The sequence below is a fragment of the Benincasa hispida genome, chromosome 8 (assembly GCF_009727055.1).
Source record: "Benincasa hispida cultivar B227 chromosome 8, ASM972705v1, whole genome shotgun sequence".
Taxonomy (NCBI): Eukaryota; Viridiplantae; Streptophyta; class Magnoliopsida; order Cucurbitales; family Cucurbitaceae; genus Benincasa; species Benincasa hispida.
In genome coordinates, this window is record NC_052356.1 from 55171825 (window position 1) to 55180301 (window position 8477).

Here is an 8477-nt window from a genome sequence, read left to right on the forward strand (position 1 = left end):
ATGTTGTGCTGGGATATCAATTTTCGATGAAATATTTACAATTGGTGTATGTGACTTAGTTACTTTCTTTGCATCTATAAATACATTTGGTAACCGATTTGCTATATTTTACAAATGGATTATCTTCTGAACTTCAAGTTCGCATTAAACTGTACGAGGATCTAAATGAGACAATAACGATAGATTCCATGTAATTTCTTTTTCCAACTTCTTAATTCCTCCCCCTAATGTTGAAAAATTTTGTCTCATTAAAATGATAATCAGTAAATCGTGCAGTAAATACATCACCCGGTAGGAGTTCAAGATATTTGATAATTGATGGGGAATCATATTTGATTTATATTTCTAACATCCTTTAAGGACTCATCTTAGTACGTTGTGGTGGAGCAATTGGAACCATCAAAAAATTATCATATGGGAAATATTTGGCTCAAGGCCATAAGTTATTTGTAATGGAAAGTACTTATGATAAAATACTGGTCTAATGCGTACATGTGGAACTGCATACAAAATAGTATGTCCCCATTCAGATGTAGGAAGCTTAGTTTTCATAAGTAATGGTCTAGCAATTAACTGCAAATATTTTATGAATGATTTTGTTAAACCATTTTGTGTATAAACATGAGCTACAGGATGTTCAATACTTATCTCAATTGACGTACAATAATTATCAAAAGCTTAGGAGGTAAATTCACCATTAAAATCAAGACGAATGATCTTAATCGTACAATCAAGAAATTGTGCTCTTAACTTAATTATTTGAGCAAGTAATTTTGCATAGGGTTGGCAACGGAGCCGGAGCGGGACGGGGGGCGTCCCCTATCCCCGGCCCCGTGAGGGAAATTATCCCCCATCCCCGCCCTTGTCCCCACCATTTAAAGATGAAGATGGGGGCGGGGATTCCTCGTTGGGGAAAAGGGGTCCCCGCGGGGCCCCATTCCCCGTTTCCTCGGGGATTCTCTGTGGGGATTCTCCGTGGGGATTCCCCATTTTTTTAATTAAAGTTTAATTAGCCCACAAAAAATCCATTAAATAAGTTTATCGAATTCCTCATTTTTTAATTCAAGTGATTTTATTTGAAATTTGACTAGTGCATAACAAATGAACAAAAAATAATAGACTATTCTATGAAATAAACACAATTGACAATTTAAAAGCTAACAAATCCATTAAATGACTTTACAACTTAAAATTCAATAAAGTTTGAATAAGGAAGTCAATTAAAGGCAAACGTCTTATACATTCAAATAAGTTTACAACTTAAAAGTTCAATAAAGCTCGTCCTTCTCTCTTCAACGATGACTTCACAATCAAATTTTTCACCTTTCTTGGCATCATCTCATCCTTAGTTGTATTCATTCCTACATTTAAAATGTAATAAACAAATAATGTCAAAAAAAAAAAAAAAAACTAGACCACAAAATAATGTTAATCCTTGAGCATACCTTAGTCACCACGCCATCTTCATCAGAATCGTCATCTTCTAAAACAGTTGCTAAATGTGTAACCATTTCTTTTCCGTGCTAGTACCTTACATTGCCAAATATTTATAATAAAAGAAAATATTTATTAATATATTAAATGATAAAAAGATGTAAAACAAAATAAACAAACTAACCTATCAAACTTCCGTTGCAATCCAATTTTGAACGCACATCAAAACTTCTATCGTCTTTGGATGAAGTTTGTTACGATGTGGGCTTACAATCCTACCATAAGTACTAAAAGCAGACTCTCATGCAATACTAGATAATGGGATGGCTAATATGTCTCTTGCAATTTCTTGTAAAATTGGATACTTGACACCATTCAATTTCCACAAACCCAAAATGTTAAAATTGGATGTTCAAGGTAAGATAGGTTCATCCAAATATGCATTAAACTGTTGCTTCTGATTCATATTATTGGAATTTGATACAAACAAGTCATAATCATTGAAATCATCAAATTCGATATTCTTTGAGGTTCCATCTAAATTTCTAGCGTGATAATCATTACCTTCACCTTCATGCTTCAGTTGATATTCTATTTCCAAATCTGAACAAATTTTTTTAATCCTTTCCACTTCAAGAAAAAAAACTATCTCCATAAATTCTAGGGAAGTAAAACTCAATCAACTTTAATTTGTAACATGGATCTAAAATTGTAGCTATGGCCATTACCCCATGAATTGTCTTCCAATACTTATCAAACTTTGACATCATATTTGAAGTCATGTCTCTAATCTCTTGAATGCCAAAATTAGTCCACTCAGAAATAGCCAATTTCAATTTACAAATTTTTGGGAAAAAAGATTAGTAGTAGGATATTTTGATCCAAAAAATATTTCAGTCACGTGATGAAATATTTTCAGTTTCTCACATATCTCTTTTACTAATACCCAATCTTGATCCAAAAGCAAATACTTGTACTTTGGTTCTCGTTGTTTTAATCGATAAAAAACAGCTTTGTACTTTAATGTAGTGGCTAACATAAAATAGGTAGAATTCCATCTAGTACAACAATCAAGACTCAACATCTGACCATCATAAACATTCAACTGTCGTGCAGTTTCCTCAAATTTCTCCATCTTTTTTTGTGTATGCAACCAAAAAGACACACTACTATGTAACTCTTTCGATCTCATCTCCTATTACTGTCAACCCATCTTTCACAATCAAGTTCAAAATATGAGCATAACACTGCATATGAAATAAGCTCTCATCCAATATTAAGTTTCCACACAAACTATCAACCAGCATATTAACCATAGAGTCATTAGTACTACAATTATCTACAGTTACTGATGACAATTTTCGATCAATATTCCAATCTAACAAACATTCCATTATTTCTTCATGAATCATCTCAGAAGTGTGTGGAGAAGGGTCATATATAAACCTAATTATTTTGTTTTGCAAAACCCAACTATCATCAACAAAATGAACAGTGACAGTCATATAACCTTTTGTTTGGTGGTTGGAAGTCCACATATCTGTTATAAGGGCAATCTTTCCTTTTGTTTGGTGGTTGGAAGTCCACATATCTGTTATAAGGGCAATCTTTCCTTTGATCACATTCAATAGTGTCATGGTTTTCAACTTTTCAGTCTCATAAATTTTCAAAATCTTCTTCTTTATTGTGTTTCTTGACACCATCTTAAATAATGGTTGGATGACATTACAAAATTCCCTAAAACCTTCATGCTCAACTATTGAGAGGGGATATTTCATGTCTTATTATCATCTTAGCTAATGCTTTTTTTGCTGCTTCCTGATCGAAGTTATATAAACTCAATGTATTGTTCTTCTCTCTATTAGGATTCAATAAGGATTGTTGTATGTCCTTTTGTCCTTTATATGGGCATATCTTAATATGATCATGCAAATGTTTGGTTCCATTTTTACTTTCACCCCTAATTTTCGTTTGCAATAATTACAAACTGCCTTATCTACTCCATCTATTTTTTGTTTCTTAAAATGGTTCCAAACAACTGATGTCAATCTCCTCTTTAAAGATCCCTTCTCAATATCCTCATCAAGAATAACACAATTATCAACACTCAAATTATCATCATTCGATGAGCATGGAGTTAAATTTGGGGTTGGATTTGGGATTGGACTTGGATTTGAAGAATCTTTATCTAATGAAGACATTGTTTTCAACCTACCAAAAATTTAATTTAAAAACTCCTCTTTACACTTGGATTTCATTTTCAAAGCATTCAAACATATTCAAATCATTCAACCCAAAATTGAAAACATTCAAATTTCAAACATACACAAACATATTTTTCAAATATATTCAAGCCTAAAATTCAAAACATTCAAAAATCAAACAAAACATATTTTTCAAACATATTCAAGCCTAAAATTCAAAACATTCAAATATCAAACATACACAAATATATTTTTCAAACATATTATTTACTAATTTCAAGCATACTTTTTAAAAATATCAAACGACCAAGCAGGAGAACGAAAGGAAATTTTTACGGACACCAGCTTGAACTTTGAAGTCTTGAAAGTTGAACGGACAGATCTCGCCTCTCGGAACAGCACAAACTCAAAGTCTGTTTTTCAAAAGAAAAACAACACAAAACAGTCAAAATATATAAAACAAATAATCATGGTCTAAACAAATTTTGGATATAGCTAAACAATTAATTATTTTATATTATTCCTCTACCCTAAACAAGTTTTCACATTCACAGCCTTCAGTCTTCACGGCGTTGGTACTGAAAGTCTTCAATGGTGCGGATTTGTCTTCACCTGGAAGTGGCGGATGCGGACCTGGACAGACGTGGATCTGTCTTCAGTCTTCAATGGCGCCGGACGGACGCGGACCTGGAAGTGGCGGATGCTGGCGGACGCGGAGGCTGACGACAATCGGAAGTAGCAGACGTGGGCGGACGACAATCGAAACTCGAAAGTGAAGCTGGATTCGGCGCCGACGGGTAGTAGTAGTCGTTGAGCAGTAGGGTAGGGAAAGGGATTTAGTTTTAGGGATTTTTGGCAGAAAGGAAGGAGGAGAGGAGAAGATTTTGGGCCTTTTAAAAAAAAAAAAAAAAATTGGGCTTTTTACTTTTATTTTTGGACCTTTTTATAAACATATATAAAAATTAATAAGTTTATATTATTCTATATATATATATATATTTATAAAAATATATATATAAATTCAGGGTCAGGGATTAATTGGAGTCGGGACGGGGCCCCAAAAAAATTTTCGGGTTTGACCCCATCTCCGGTCAAACTGGGGAATCCCCGACCCGAACAAGACGGGTCCCCATGGGTTTTTTTGCCAACACTAATCTTGCAAATGCAATATTTTGACTTGATAATAAGCACACATGTGACCATCTGCTGGATGTGTCTATTAATATCATAAAATATCTAAATGGTCCACTTGGTGGATTATGATTCAATCACCATTTAAGCTGGTGATGGTTTAATTATTAATTTTCCTTGAGAGCAAGCATCACATGATAATTCATTAGATTGAAGAATCTTCTGGCTCTTCAATGGATGTCCATTTGAATTCTCAATAATTCTCCTCATCATTATAGATCCCAAGTGACCCAATCAGTCATGCCAAATTGTAAATATGTCTGTATTCATGAACTTTGGATTCATTGTTGCGTATCTTTCAATTACTCGTATATGAGTATAATATAATCCAAAAGATAAAGTAGGCAACTCTTCCCGCATATGTTTTTAATTTGAGATAGTAGATATGATATATAAATATTCCATATTATTCTTACTATCAGTATCAATATAATAACCATTGCAACATATATCTTTAAAACTAAGTAGATTTTTCTTTGATTGACTAGAGAACAATGCATTTTCAATTATAAATTTTGTTCCTCTAGGCAAAATAATATTTGTTTTTCCAAAGCCTTCAATAAGGTTTGGAGAACCTGATATCGTATTGACTTTTGCTTTTAACATTGTCAATTTGGAAAAATATTTTCTACTTGTGTAAGTATTATATGTGTAATTACACTGTCTGTCAGACATAGATCTAATTATAATAAGAAAAACAACACTTGAAATATACAAAATTTAAAATTAACCAAGGAAAAAACATGAAAATACAAAAATGGACAACATTAATACTAAATATTCTCAAAATCAAAAGAAACACTTGTTATGTCATCAATTGTGCCAATTTTCTCTTAAGGAGATTTGAAAAAATGTGTCACATCCAAATCTGTTATATTTGATGGGTAAAATATCTCATTATCCTATTTTCCTTTAGGGAGACTAAATAGAGATCAACTAAGTGTTTTGATATACGACTTGTACGTGACCAATGTCCAGTCATTTATCATCCGAAGCATTTATTTTCAACATTTTTTGAACTCTTATCTTGTGGAGTTTTTTCTTTGTAATCATCATTTTGTGTGGATTTTTTTTTTTAAAAAAAAAAATTTGAATGGTTAGAATGACCACCACGAAAATAATAATTTCTTCTTCCTCTGCCACAGTCACAACCTCGATTGCACACGACCTCAACCACGATTATTAACATTCACAACATTCACTCCAGAGAATGGTGTTGTTCCAGTTGGTCGAGATTCATGATTTTTCATCAATAACTCATTATTTTGTTCGGTCACAAGAAAACATTAAATTAGTTCAGAATACTGTTTAAAATCTTTCTCTCGATATTGCTACTGCAGAAGCATATCCCAAAATGTAGAAAAAATAATGTCTAAGAAAAATTGTTTTCTGATGATCACATTTTTATGGCATCCAAGTAGATTTTGGCATCAAGCACTAATGATAAATACTTATTACCATTAATATCAAATGCTACAAATTCTAATATTAGAATATTTTTCATAGTAACATTATTACAAAATATTATATTTATATTAAAAAACTTAACATATATCAAATATGTAAAACAACATTTAATTTATTAATTATAACGAAGAGAAAAAAATTGACGTACCTTTAGGACCTCCCTTTAGTGAAGAAAACGATAAGAGCTCGTGCTAATAATGTGTTATGAACTTGAGAAGCGCAACGGGAACACGGATACCAATAAAATATAATATTAAAATAAATAGAATATAATAGAATATAAAAATAAATTAAAAATAATATATAAATAACAAATGTAAATAAAATAAAAAGGGTAGATTTCTCCACTTTCTCCAATCTTTTTGAATTTTGCCCAATGTATGTATTCAAAAACTCACCAAATGCCACTACTTATAGACAATTTGACAAGTAGGAGGTGGATTACATAGACACTAATCATGTGTAATATTGAGACACATGAACAACATTTTGAGAAATGAGAGCATGACACATGGTCAATGAACACTAAGTATGAGCATCTATTATCATAATATTTATAATACTGCTGATTTTTTTTTTTTTTTTTTAAATTTTTGTTGAAGTAACAACTAGAAAATTTAAGTTAATGATTGTTTTTTTTAGAAAACCTATTTTTTTTTTATTATTATTGTCTTCTTTTATATATATAGAAAACTTAAAAGTTCTTTTTTATACTAAATTCCTTTTTTATTCAAGTAATAACGAACCAAAATTTGAATTTAAAATAAATTATAAATTAAAATTACATAAGGAGGATTTGAACCCACACCCTTACCGTGGACCTCTGTACTACTGCACCACACTCAATTTACTAAAAGAAATTTGGTTTGTGTGTGTGTGTGTGCGTGCGTGCGTGGCGTGTGTGTGTGTGAATATTACTTTAAATTTTTATATTCAAAATGAGAAAATACGATAAGTCGAGGAGGGCATGTGCCCCTTCTGGCCACTTTGTGGCTCCACTGTTGCATGTGAGTTGAGATATCCTATACGAAGAGTGTATAAGACCGAACCACGAAACGATTAGTTTCTCTCTATAATGTCATTACTTGAAGAGGCATATATTTCACCTAGAATGACCATAAATGACTTGACCTTAATTCTGAGTGAGTCGTGAACTCTACCTATGAGGATGGTCGAATGGAAACTTTCTGTGATAGAAGAGATCCTTGAATGGAAGCAAGATCGTCCCAAATCCATTTTTCATTGAATGTAAATTTTTACAGTATATAAAAAAAAAAAAAAAAAAAAAAAAAAAACAACAACATGCTTTAAAAATAGGTTTTAGAAACCTTACCTTTGAAGATTTTCTTCAAAAGAACCTCAATCAAACACATGAATGCTACCACAACGGTTTCCTCAGTATTCTCAGGTAGAGAACCCAAGGGTGGTGGGCCCTAACTATTTTAGAATGAAGGAATTTAGATTTGAGTAGAGAGAAGGAGTAGAGATTGTTCACCAACAACTCAAACTTACCTTTTGTTGTGTTTCAATCAATCAAAAAATGAAGAAGAAGATACTCTTTTTTCAACATGCCAAATATGACAACCACCCACTTATGTGGATGGAGAGAAAAGATGGGGAAATGAGTTGTAACTCCCTTCCTTATTTTTAAAAAATAACATTTAATATATATATATATATATGATAACTAACTTATCATGTAATATATATATTAAATTATATGTTATATCAAATATAACATATAACATATAGTTTTAATATTATATCACATACAATATAACCTATAGTTTCTTTTCTCTCTTATATGGCATTTGATATAAATCACATTTATATTAAATTTAACAATTATGAATCCAATTCATATTAATAATATTTGAATATTATTCAAATATTTATTTCCTCTCAATTAAACTATAATGTATCAAATACATTATAATAATAATTATATCACATATAATTAAAACAACTTAATTATATCATATATAATTAAATCTCTCTACTAATTTAAACAATTCAAATTAATCAAAAAACTGATTCTCATTTAATCCTATTAAGCTACCAAGGGGACCTTATGGACCTATAGTTTGAAGCTCCAACGGTACATGAATAATTAATCAAAATCTTTAATTAAATTATTCACCATCCGTTAACTATCAGGCACTCTACTAAAGATTGACAGCT

At 31.4% G+C, this 8477-nt stretch overlaps 1 long non-coding RNA gene across 2 annotated transcripts; it reads right to left on the reverse strand.

Moving 5' to 3' along the window:
* Nucleotides 1-1225: 1225 nt before the first annotated feature.
* On the reverse strand, nucleotides 1226-4266 carry LOC120083655. 2 transcript variants are annotated; one of them, XR_005483488.1, is made up of 4 exons: nucleotides 4168-4266; nucleotides 3925-4051; nucleotides 1446-1530; nucleotides 1226-1361 (listed from the first exon to the last, which is right to left on the reverse strand). It is a non-coding gene; the product is annotated as an uncharacterized LOC120083655 (long non-coding RNA). The 2 variants fall into 2 exon arrangements; XR_005483487.1 differs by having other exon boundaries at nucleotides 3925-4260.
* Between the last annotated feature and the right edge of the window lie 4211 nt (nucleotides 4267-8477).